The 12,392-nt window shown below is 32.4% G+C and overlaps 1 protein-coding gene across 26 annotated transcripts in view; it reads left to right on the top strand.

Moving 5' to 3' along the window:
* GULP1 (GULP PTB domain containing engulfment adaptor 1) overlaps positions 1-12,392 on the top strand; it is a 307,556-nt gene that overhangs the window by 250,434 nt on the left and 44,730 nt on the right. The gene's annotated exons all lie outside the window — the stretch shown is intronic.

Here is a 12,392-nt window from a genome sequence, read left to right on the forward strand (position 1 = left end):
TAACTCCAGGAAATATGATCTATATGGTTCCTTAAAAGATTTTCCAATACATTGAAAATTTAGTTCCTTATGTTCATTGTATAAAAATCTTAGGCCAGGCACGGTGGCTCACGCCTGTAATCCCAGCACTTCGGGAGGCCGAGGCGGGCAGATCATGAGGTGAAGAGATCGAGACCATCCTGACCAAAATGGTGAAACTCTGTCTCTATTAAAAATACAAAAATTAGCTGGGTGTGGTGGCGTGTGCCAGTGGTGGGTGTGCTGGGTGTGCTGGCGTGTGCCAGCTACTAGGGAGGCTGAGGCAGGAAATCACTTGAACCTGGGAGGCAGAGGTTGCAGTGAGCCAAGATCGCGCCACTGAACTCCAGCCTGGCGGCAGAGTGAGACTCCATCTCAAGAGGAAAAAAAAAAAAAAAAAAAAAAAAAACTTAAAATAATGAAAGTTAATGGAATTGTATGTATGAAATTCCATGTTAAATCCTGTAGCAGTTCTTTAATCATCTGGAATCTTAAGGAAAACCCACTGGTGGCTGCAATAAAGGAAAAACATGTAACCTCAACAATTTTATTGGTTTAGGTAGGAAATAAAACAATTCATCTGTTTGCTAATTTTTGCTGCTGTCAAAAATAACAGATAGCTAATATTATTATCACTGTTATGTCATTTGTTTATCTAGTTTCAGTATTGAGCTTCTTGAGAACAAATACCTTTTTATTTGTTCATGTGACTCCTACATCAAGTGGACAATAGGTGCTCAATGAAACATTCCTTAAGAAAAAGATCACATTGAAAAGTTACAAAAAATAGAGCAAGTTTTTATTTTTATTTTTTATTTATTTATTTTTTTCGCTCTTTTCTAAAGGGCATTTTTTTTTTTATTATACTTTAAGTTTTAGGGTACATGTGCACATTGTGCAGGTTAGTTACATATGTATACATGTGCCATGCTGGAACTATCTGATCTTTGACAAACCTGAGAAAAACAAGCAATGGGGAAAGGATTCCCTATTTAATAAATGGTGCTGGGAAAACTGGCTAGCCATATGTAGAAAGCTGAAACTGGATCCCTTCCTTACACCTTATACAAAAATCAATTCAAGATGGATTAAAGATTTAAACGTTAGACCTAAAACCATAAAAACCCTAGAAGAAAACCTAGGCATTACCATTCAGGACATAGGCGTGGGCAAGGACTTCATGTCCAAAACACCAAAAGCAATGGCAACAAAAGACAAAACTGACAAATGGGATCTAATTAAACTAAAGAGCTTCTGCACAGCAAAAGAAACTACCATCAGCGTGAACAGGCAACCTACAACATGGGAGAAAATTTTCGCATCCTACTCATCTGACAAAGGGCTAATATCCAGAATCTACAATGAACTCAAACAAATTTACAAGAAAAAAACAAACAACCCCATGAAAAAGTGGGCGAAGGACATGAACAGACACTTCTCAAAAGAAGACATTTATGCAGCCAAAAAATACATGAAAAAATGCTCATCATCACTGGCCATCAGAGAAATGCAAATCAAAACCACTATGAGATATTTTTATTTTTTAAACTGTAGTTCTCTAGAAAGGAAAGCTAATGTGCTAAGCTACTAGATATCATAATACCTTTTGTGAATTTTGTGCACATTATGGAACATTTCATCAGAAAAAAGATGCTTAGCAATATAAGACAATATTTTGTGCACAATAAGACATTTTATATAGCTCAAACTGATTTTGAATTTTATTTTATATGAACTTCTGATGAATGAATAAATAAAATTTACATATTTCAAGTGTTTTTTATCCATGATTGCTTGCAGATTCTTTTCTCTATGACTGAGAAGATTAAAGTTGATATTTGTTGAATATCTTCTACACATAATTTATAATAACCTTTTACCACCTACATAAAGCAGTAAACTCAGTTATTCTTCTTTCCTGCCTTACCCATAGAAATAAATTTCCTTGAGGTCCTTTGAAATGTTTCAGAGTCAGAGTTCATTCTAAATATTGGCCTTCTTATAGATTTGTGCCATTTGTTTTATATTCTTTGATCCCTATCCAAATTTGTTAAATTAGTATTTAAAATATAAGTTTGCCAGCTTAAAAGCATAGACCCCATTTCTTTTTGATCATAACTGTCTGTAATTGATTGTTCTCCTCGGATATAGCGTATCAACTCTATTTTCTCTTGTTGTACACATGTACCCTAAAACTTAAAGTATAATAAAAAAATAAATAAATAAAGATTGAAAATAATTTCTTGAAGCCTAAGCAGTGGTTCACAATCATTAATGTACATAAAAATCCTACAGGATGCATTTAAAAGCTATTATCAATTGGGGCTGGAGCTCAGGAAATCTATATTTATCAAGTATACCAAGTGATTCTGCTGCAGGTAGAGGAAGTCTTGGCTTTGAGAAGTTCCCAGATATCTCCCAACTATAAGTTGGCATCACCTTCATGTGCTGAAAAAGGACGTTTCCTCAAAATTTTGTTATACCTGCACTATCTTAACTGTGAGGTTTTATCAGTGCTAATTATAATGATGACTATATTTATAACACTGATATTATATGTATGCAGAATTTTTGATATGCCATCTTATGTAATTCTCATTTTAAATAGTTTAGCATAGAGTGTTAAAATGGGAAATAAGTTATGGCCTATCTCATACAACTCTCCTCCTATTTTAAAAAACCAAGACCAGAGATGTTGAAGTAAGTTTCCCAAAGTTACAAAGCTAAGTAGTCAGTAGAATCAGGACTAAAATCTAAGACTCGTAATTCTTATTGCTACATTTATCTCATCATGCTATATTACTCCCATAACTGTGGCCTCCTCTAGAGTTCATCTGCTCTTATTGGGGCCTTTACTCTATCTGTTCATTGTATTTTATCTTTTTAGTACTTCTTTGAAATTGAGATTTTGAAAGATGAAACCTTTTTTAGTAAGGCACAAGACTGGAATTCACTACTTTATTAACAGTATCATGTTGTATTAATAGTCCTCCTTCTTCCATGGTGACAGTGAGGACCATTCAACCCTGCCAAATTGGAATGCTGAATGACAACATTTAACCCTGCCAAATTAGAATGCTGAGCTTCTATACTTACCAGGCAATAAGGGGGCAGTGCATTTCCAACCTCACTCTCCTACTGGAATTGCATCTGATGAAGCCACCTAAAGCAGAAAATTTAAATAATTTCCAGTATTTCATAAAATGAAAATCACTCTTCATACCAAGAGACAGGTTTCTTAAACTAAAAAAGAAATGACAGTCAGTAGTTACCAACACATAGATGTCAGAGATATTATAATTATAGGACAAAGGTTTTAGAACAGCCATCATATAACATAATAAAATGAGCAGTTACAAACACACTTGAAACAGATGAGAATGTAGAAAGTCTTATCAATGAAACAGAAAATCTAAGCAAAGAAACAGAAGATATAGCATTAGGAGATATAGCATTAGGAGATATACCTAATGCTAAATGACGAGTTAATGGGTGCAGCACAACAATATGGCACATGTATACATATGTAACAAACGTGCATGTTGTGCATAAGTACCCTAAAACTTAAAGTATAATAATAATAATAATAATAATAATAATAATAATAAAAGAATACTGAAAAATAAAGTAACCACATGAAAGACTTAACAGCAGAATAGAGAGGACGAAGGAAAAGAATCAATGACCTGGAAGATTGACAAATAGAAAATACCCAATCTGAACAACACAAAGATTATAGACTCAATAAACCAACAAAAACAAAGCCAAAACAGAACCTCATGGACTGTGGGACCGTAACAAAATATCTAACATTTGTGTGTCATCTGAGTCCTGGAAAAAGAGAATAAGCACCCTTAAAAAACACTCCAAGAATATTAGTTGAAAACTTTCCCGATTTGACAAAGGACATCAACCTATAGATTTAAAATACTGAGTGATCTCCAAACAGGATTAATCCAAGTAACTCCATACCAAGACACATCATATTCAAGCTTCTGAAAACTAAAGACAAAAGAAAAATCTTGAAAGCAACATGAGATAAGCAAGTACTTACCTATAGCAGAGAATGTGAATGGCAGTGTATTTCTCACCAGAAACCATGAAGGCAAGAAGGAAGTTGCATAATACTTTTTGAGTAATGGAAAAAACAAAAGCCTGTCAAATGATCCTATATCCAGAAACATATTCTTCAGAAATTGGAAAGAAATTTTAAAAAATTATTAGATGAATGAAAATTAAGATTGTTTGCCGCTACTAGATATCCTAAATGAATGGCTAAAGGAAGTTCTCTAAATGGAAAGGAAACAATACAACACGGGAACTTGGAGTATAAGGAAGGAAAAAAAAAACAAGATGAGCAAACATATGAGTAAATCTTTAGTTTTCTAAATTGTGTTTGATAGTAGAAGAAAAAATACTTTCTGATGTGATTTTAAATCTGATGTGATTTCATATGTGGACATACGAAATATGTAAGGCAATTATATTAAACTAGGAAAGTTAAGAGGATGTAAAAAGGGAGGTGAGGTTTCTACACCTCACATGAACTGGAAAAATAATAGTGCTGGGTAACTATGATAAGTTATATAGATAAAATGTGAATCCGACAACAACCATTAACACGTTGTATAATGAGATACACTTAAAAGCACTATAGAGAAATTAAAATGTTATCGTTTTAAAAGCCCATAGAGCTGCAATGAAAAGAAAACAGAGAAAGAAAAAAGATAGGTAACAGAAAAGAAAAAGATTAAATAATGTACTTAAGCCCTAACATATCAAAAATCACATTAAATGTAAGTGGTCTAACTACAGCAGTTAAAATATGTTGTTAGGGTGGATTACAAAACATAATCCAGATACATATCATCTACAAGAAGTTCATTGCAAACATAATGGTATAGGTGATATAGGCAGGCTAAAAATGAAAGAATGAAAAGAGAGTTTTCATGCAACCATTATTCAGAGAAAGCAGTAGTAACTATATTTACATCAGATAAAGTAGACCTCAAGGCAAAGAAAATTACCAGAGACAGAGGAGGGGCATGTAGTGATAAAAGGGACCAGTTCCCAAGAAGATATGGTAATCCTAACTGTGTATTACCAAAAAATAGAGCTGCAAAATGAGAAACAAAAACAGATAGAACTAAAAGAGTAAATAGACAAATACGCAATTATAGTCGAAATTTTACTGGCACTTTCCCTCAAATTTATAGAATAATTAGAAAATCATCAAGGATATAGAATTACTCAACATCATCAACCAGTGGGATCTAATGAGCAGTTACAGAGAACCTCACCCAACAACAACAGAATGTACATTATTTGCAAGTGTTTGAGGAAGATGTACCAAATTAAGTCACATCCTGGACCATAAAATAAATCTTGAAAATTTAAAAGAATTAAAATTATTTAACGTTTCTCTGACTATAAGGAAATCAATCTAAAGATCAGTAACAGAAAGCCAGAAAATCTTTAAAAGCTAGGAAATGAAACATCATATTCATAAATATTCCATACATTAAATAGCGATTCACAAATGAATTTTTAATTTTGCGAATTGAATAAAAATGAAGTAGAGCATATCAACATTTGTGTGATATAACTAAAGCAGTGCTAAGAAAGAAATCTGTAACTAATTTAATACATTAGGAAAGAAGAAAGTCTCAAATGAATAATCTATGTTCCCATCTCAAATACACAGAAAAACAAAAATATCAAAATAAACCTCAAAGTAAGCAGACAGAAGATAAGATTAATAAGAGAAGAAATTGGTGAAGTGGAAAATACAGAAAATCAATGAAGCAAAGACCTGATTCTTTAAAAGATTATAAAAGTCACAAATTGTATTAATTTGGCAAAGAACAAAAGAGGGAGAAGACACAAGTTACCAATATTTAGAATGAAAACCAACAGATTTCACTACAGACTCTCTGAATATCAAAAGAATAAGAGGATCCTATAAAGAACTTTACACACACAAATTCAAAAATACAAATAAATTGGATCAATTATTTAGGAACAATATTACCACAAATCACTCATTATTAAATAGATTATTTTAATAGCCTGATAACTATAAAGGAAATTAAATTTATAAATTAAAAGTTATTAAAAGATAAATCTCCAGGTGTAGATGGTTTCACTGGAGAATTCTATAAAATGTTTAAACAGGAATTAATGCTATTCTATACAATCCATTCCAGTGAAAAATAAGAGGGACAGAAACACTTTCTACTTCATTTTGTGAAACTAGTATTTCTCTGATACCAAAACCAGACTTAGACAATGAAAAAAAAAAAAACACTAGAGATCTGAATTCCTCTCAGGAACATAAATGTAAAAATTCCTAAGGAAATATAACCCAGTAATGCATTATATTAGTCAGGGTTCTCTAGATGGATAGAGCTAATATATATATTGGAAGTTTATTAAGGAGTATTAAACTCACACAATCACAAGGTCCCACAATAGGCCCATCTGCAAGCTGAGGAGCAAGGAAGCCAGTCATAGTCCCAAAGCTGAAAAACTTGAAGTCCAATCTTCAAGGGCAGGAAGCATCCAGCACAGGAGAAAGATGTAGGCTGGGAGGTTAAGCCAGTCTAGACTTTTCACGTTTTTCTGCCTGCTTTATATTCTGGCTGCACCAGCAGCTGATTAAATGGTGCCCATCCAGATTAAAGGTGGGTCTGCCTTTTCCAGCCCACTGACTCAAATGTTAATCTCCTTTGGCAACACCCTCACAGACACACACAGGATCAATACTTTGCATCCTTCAATCCAATAAAGTTGACGCTCAGTAATAACCATCACATGCATTAAAAGAATTATATGCAAAGGTTAAGAGTAGTTTGTCCCAAGGATGCACATTTTGCTCAACATTCAAAAATCCAATGATATAATCAACCACATGGAAAATCTAAAGAAGAAACGTGATAATACCAGTCAGTGCTTTAAAAATAACTTTAAAAGAGAATGAACACACACTCATTGTTTAAAACTCTCAGAAAAATAGGAATAGAAAGAACTTCCTCAATTTGATAAAGAGCATCTAAACAAAATACAGATATTTTACTTTATGGTAAAAAAAAAAATGTATGCTTTCCTCCTAAGACATGGAACTAAGCAAAACTTTTCACTCTCTTGGCTCATATGAAACACAGCCATAGAAGCTCTAGCCATTGCAGCAAGACAAAAAAGCATATAATAAATTTGCAGATTGTAAAAAAAGAAATAAAACTGTGCTTATATGCAGATGGCATGATTGTCTAAGTAGAAAATTTTGAGTCTAAAACAATTTCTGGATTTAATAAATGAGTTTAGCCAGGTGGCAGAATACATAATTAACATACATGGATCAATTGTATTGCTGTGTACTAGTAGTGAACATATGGATACAGAAATTTACAATTGCTAAAAGAAGTGGAATACATAGGTATAAGTCTAAACTAAGAAGTGAAATTTGTATGCTGAAAATTCATATGCAACAAATTTCTGACAAAAGAAATGATAGAATCTATAAATAAATGGAGAGATACTACTTTCAGTTCTTCATACTGATGTATAGATTTAACACAATTCCTGTCAAAATTATAGCAAGGTTGTTTGTAGATATAGACAAGACAAGATTATTCTAAACTTTATATGGAAAAGCAGAGGAACTGGAATCACTAAAACAATTTCAAAAAAAGAGCAGTGAAGTGAAAGTAATTCATCTACCCTGTTTCAAGACTTATTAGATACCTTTACTAATGAAGACTTTAGTTTTGGTGGAGGGATAGACAATAGGTCAATGGAAGAGCGAACATATAAATTAACACACAGAAATATGCCCAGCTAATGTTTGTCAATGCTGCAAAAGCAGTGCAATAGGGAAAAGAAGGTTTTGTTTTGTTTTGTTTTGTTTTGTTTTGTTTTGTTTTGTTTTGTTTTCAGACAGTGCTGGTGCAATTGGACTTTCATAGGCAAATAAAATGCACCTTGACCTAAACCTCACACTCTATCTAAAAATTAACTGAAAATTCATCATGGAGTTAGATATAAAAATACAACTATAAAACATTTAGAAAAAAAACACATGGGAAATCTTCAGGATGTAGGGCTAGGAAAAGAGTTCTTAGAATTGACATCCATAGCAGGATTTAAAATGGGGGAAAATGATATATTGAACTTTTGAAAACATTTTTCTATGTATAAGTGCTTTGTTCCATGTCTGAGGAAAGCATTCTTTTTTTATCATAAAGTAAAATATCTGTATTTTGTTTAGTTGCTCTTTATCAAATTAGGGATGAAAAGACAGGGAGAAAGTATTAGCAAACCACATATCAGACAAATAACTAGTAAAAAATCATTCAACACTCAACAATATGAAAACAATGAAATTAGAACATGAACAAAAGACAATAAGATGCATTTCATTGAAGAGGATATACAGATGGAAAGTAAGCACGTGAAAAGATGTTAAACATTGGTGTCCATTAGGGAAATGCAAATTAAAATCAAAATAAGATATTACTACAGAATTATCAGACAGGCTACAATAAAATCACCAAATGCTGGTAAGAATGGGGAAAAAGTACATCATTCACACATAGCTGATGGAGATATAAAATGGTATGGCCATTCAGGAAAAACAGTTTGGCAGTTTTATAAGAAACTAAACATGCAGCTGTCCTATGAAATACTTGGACATTTATCCCAGAGAAATCAAAACTTAAAATGTTCACACAAAAACCTATATACAAATATTTATAGAAGCTTATTCATAATAGCCCAAAACTACAAGCCATCCAGAAAATGTGTGAAGGGACATTACTTAGCAATAAAAAGGCATGAACTATTAGACACACAACAATGTGGATGACTCTCCAGAGATTAAGGAATGCAAAAAGTCTATCTCAAGAGCCTGTGTACTCTATGATTCCATTTCTATAACATTCTTAAAATAGCAAAATTAAGGAAATGGAGAACAATTAGTGATTGCCAGAGGTTAAGGAGATGGTGAGGGCAGGCTAGAAGAGGATGTGCTTATAAAACAGCAAGATGAAGGACTCTTGTCGTAATCAAATTATTCTGTATTCTGACTATATTATTAATATCCTGATTGCAATTGGTACTATAGTTTTGCAATATATTATCATTAGAATAACCTGGACAAAGGATACACAAGATCTCTCTGTATTATTTCTCACAGCTGAGTGTAAATCTAAATTATCTGAAAATAAAGTTTACTTTAAATATCTGAAAAATAAAGTATGGCCTATTTGGACCAAACCTTTTGTCTTATTTTAAGTAAATGCAGGCCAAAAAGAATTAGTTTCTTTCCTAGAGTGACAAGCTAGATAGAAACAGAATTTGAACTTAGAGGAAGGCTTACCTTAGCATACTACAAAACTAGAACAGAGAATTTATTGTGATATGGTTGATTTTTATTATAAATTAAATATAATTGCTGTCAACTGTTTAACCATTATTTTGATTTTCTTTATTTTTCACAATTTCATTTCCAAATGTTAATAAATATACCTTATTTGCTGAATGCTGCTTTTAATATAATTTAAAGAGTAGCCCCAATAAACAAATGAAATTATCACACACACATTTTTTAATGATGTGAAAGGAACTGTAAAATAAGGCAAAGTTTAAAACTTCATTTTTACATCTTAATTAATTCTCCGTAAAAAGGGTTCATTGTCAAAAGAATCATACATTATTAGTACTAGAAGGAATCACTGCATCGAGTTGTTTTACAAGGTCTGTTTGTGAGAAGGTGTTTACTGCATATTGTTATTATAGCCATATTTCACATTTGCTTTGTGTTAATAATAATTTTTGAATCACATTTATCAAAATAAAAAATTAAAGTTTTTTTATTTCATTACATGATTGAGGGAGAGCTAATTTCTTAGATTAGCCATCCAACTTAATGTAATTAGTTTAAAATTAGAATCTGGAAGCTTATTGTTGCTGAGTATTTCCTGCCAATACCAATTTTCATGTCTCCATTTCATGAAATACTATAATTTACATATCAAGTCCCTGAGTTTAAAAACTCTGAAGAATTGGCTTATTATGACAACAAGCAGGAGTGACCAGCTGTAAACTAGAAAACTAATTTTTTATTTAATTTGTCTGAGGTTCTTTTGTATGTGATTTTTTAAGACAAACTTTCTTTTATTTGAACAAATTTATGGAGTAGATGTGAAACATTGTTACATGGATATAATATGTAGTGATCAAGTCAAGGCATTTAGGGAGGGCATCACCTGAGTACAATACATTTATATTAACTATAGTCACCTTACTCTACTATCAAACATTGAATTTATTCCTTCTCTCTAACTGTATGTTTGTACCCATTAACCCACTTCTCTTCATCCTCCTTTCCCCATTTATTCTTCTCAGGCTCTGTTAGCCATCTTTCTACTCTCTACCACCATGTGATGAAATACTTTACTTTCACATGTAAATGAGAACATGCAATATTTGTCTTTTTGTGCCTTATTTATTTCGCTTAAGATAATGACCTCCAGTTCCATCCATGTTGCTGCAAATAACATGATATCATTACTTTTATGGCCAAATAATATTTCATTATGCATATATACACCACATTTTCTTCATCCATTTATCCATTGGCGGACATTTAGGTTGATTCCATATGTTTGCTATTGTGAATAGTGCTGAAATAAACATCTCAGTGCAGGAATCCCTTTGATATATTGATTTCTTTTCATTTGGGTGGATACCCAGTAGTGGAGCTGCTAGATCAAATGATACGTATATTTGCAGGGTTTTTTTTGAAATCTTCATACTGTTTTCCATAGTAGCTTTAGTAGTTTACATTTCCACCAACAGTGCATAAAAGTTCCTTTTTCTCCACATCCTCGCCAACCTCTGTTATCTTTTGTCTTTTTGACAATAGCCATTCTGACTGGGGGAAGATGATAACATTGTGGTTTTGATTTGCATTCCGTGATGATTATAATATTGAGCATGTTTTAATATACTTGCTGGCTGAATGTGTGTCTTCCTCCGGGATATGTCTATTCATGTTCTTTCCCATTTTTTTTTTAAATGGGAACATTTTTTTTTTCTAAGTTGTTTGAGTTCCTTGTATATTCTGGAAGTTAGTCCTCTGTCAGATGAATAATCCGAAAATATTTTCTCCAATTCAAAAGTTGTTTCTTCATTCTGTTGATTATTTATTTTTCTGTGTAGATGCTTTTTAGTGTAATTAAGTACCATTTGTCCATTTTTGTTTGTGTTGCCAGTACTTTTGAGATCTTAGTCATAAATTCTCTGCCTAGCCCAATGTTCAGTAGTTTTCCTTAGATTTTCTTTTAATATTTTTGCAGTTCCAGATATTACATTTAAGTTTTTAGGCCACTTTGAGTTGATTTTTATATATGGTGATAGGGGTCCAGTTTCATTCTATTCAATTCAATTTTCCCAGCACCATTAATTGAAGAGGATGTTCTTTCTCCAGTGTAAGTTCTTTTTGGCTTTGTCAAACCTCAGTTGGCTGTAAATAAGTGGTTTTATTTCTGAGTTCTTTATTCTATTCCATTAGTCTGTGTGTCTGTTTTTATACCAATACCATACTGCTTTGGTTACTGTTACCTTGTATATTTTGAAGTCGGGTAATGTGATGCCTCCAGCTTGGCTCTTTTTACTCAGAATTGCTTTAAGTTTGCCGTTTCTTATTCTGTGATGAATGATGTCAGTATTTTGATAGGCATTGCATTGAATCTGCAGGTTGCTTTGGATGGTAGTCATTTAAATGATATTATTTCTTATGATCCATGAACATAGGATATTTTTCTATTTGTTTGTGTCATTGACTATTTCTTTTATCAGTCAATAAATAGTTCTCTCCTTATAGAGAACTTTTACCTCCTTGGTTAAATTTATTCATATATGTATATATTTATTCCTATATATGTATATACATATATGTGTTTATCTCTCTCTCTATATATATATATGTATATATATGCATGTGTATAAATATTTCGCTATTGTAAATGAGATTGCCTTCTTGCTTTCCTTCTCAGCTACATCATTGGTATACAGAAATGCTCCTGAATTTTGTACATTAATTTTGTATCCTCCATCTTACTAAATTCATTTATCAAATCTAAGAGTTTTTTTATGGAGCAATTAGGTTTTTCTAGATATAAGATCATATCAGCAAAGAGGGATAATTTGACTTCCTGTTTTCCAATTTGGATGCTTTTATTTATTTCTTGTTTGATTGCCCTGGGTGGACTTCCAGTACCGTGTTGAATAGGAGTGATGAAGGTGGGCATTCTTGTCTTGTTCCAGTTCGTAGAGGAAAGGCTTTCAACATTTCTTCCTTCAGTGTGACATTA

This window comes from Pan troglodytes, chromosome 13, assembly GCF_028858775.2.
Source record: "Pan troglodytes isolate AG18354 chromosome 13, NHGRI_mPanTro3-v2.0_pri, whole genome shotgun sequence".
Classification (NCBI taxonomy): Eukaryota; Metazoa; Chordata; class Mammalia; order Primates; family Hominidae; genus Pan; species Pan troglodytes.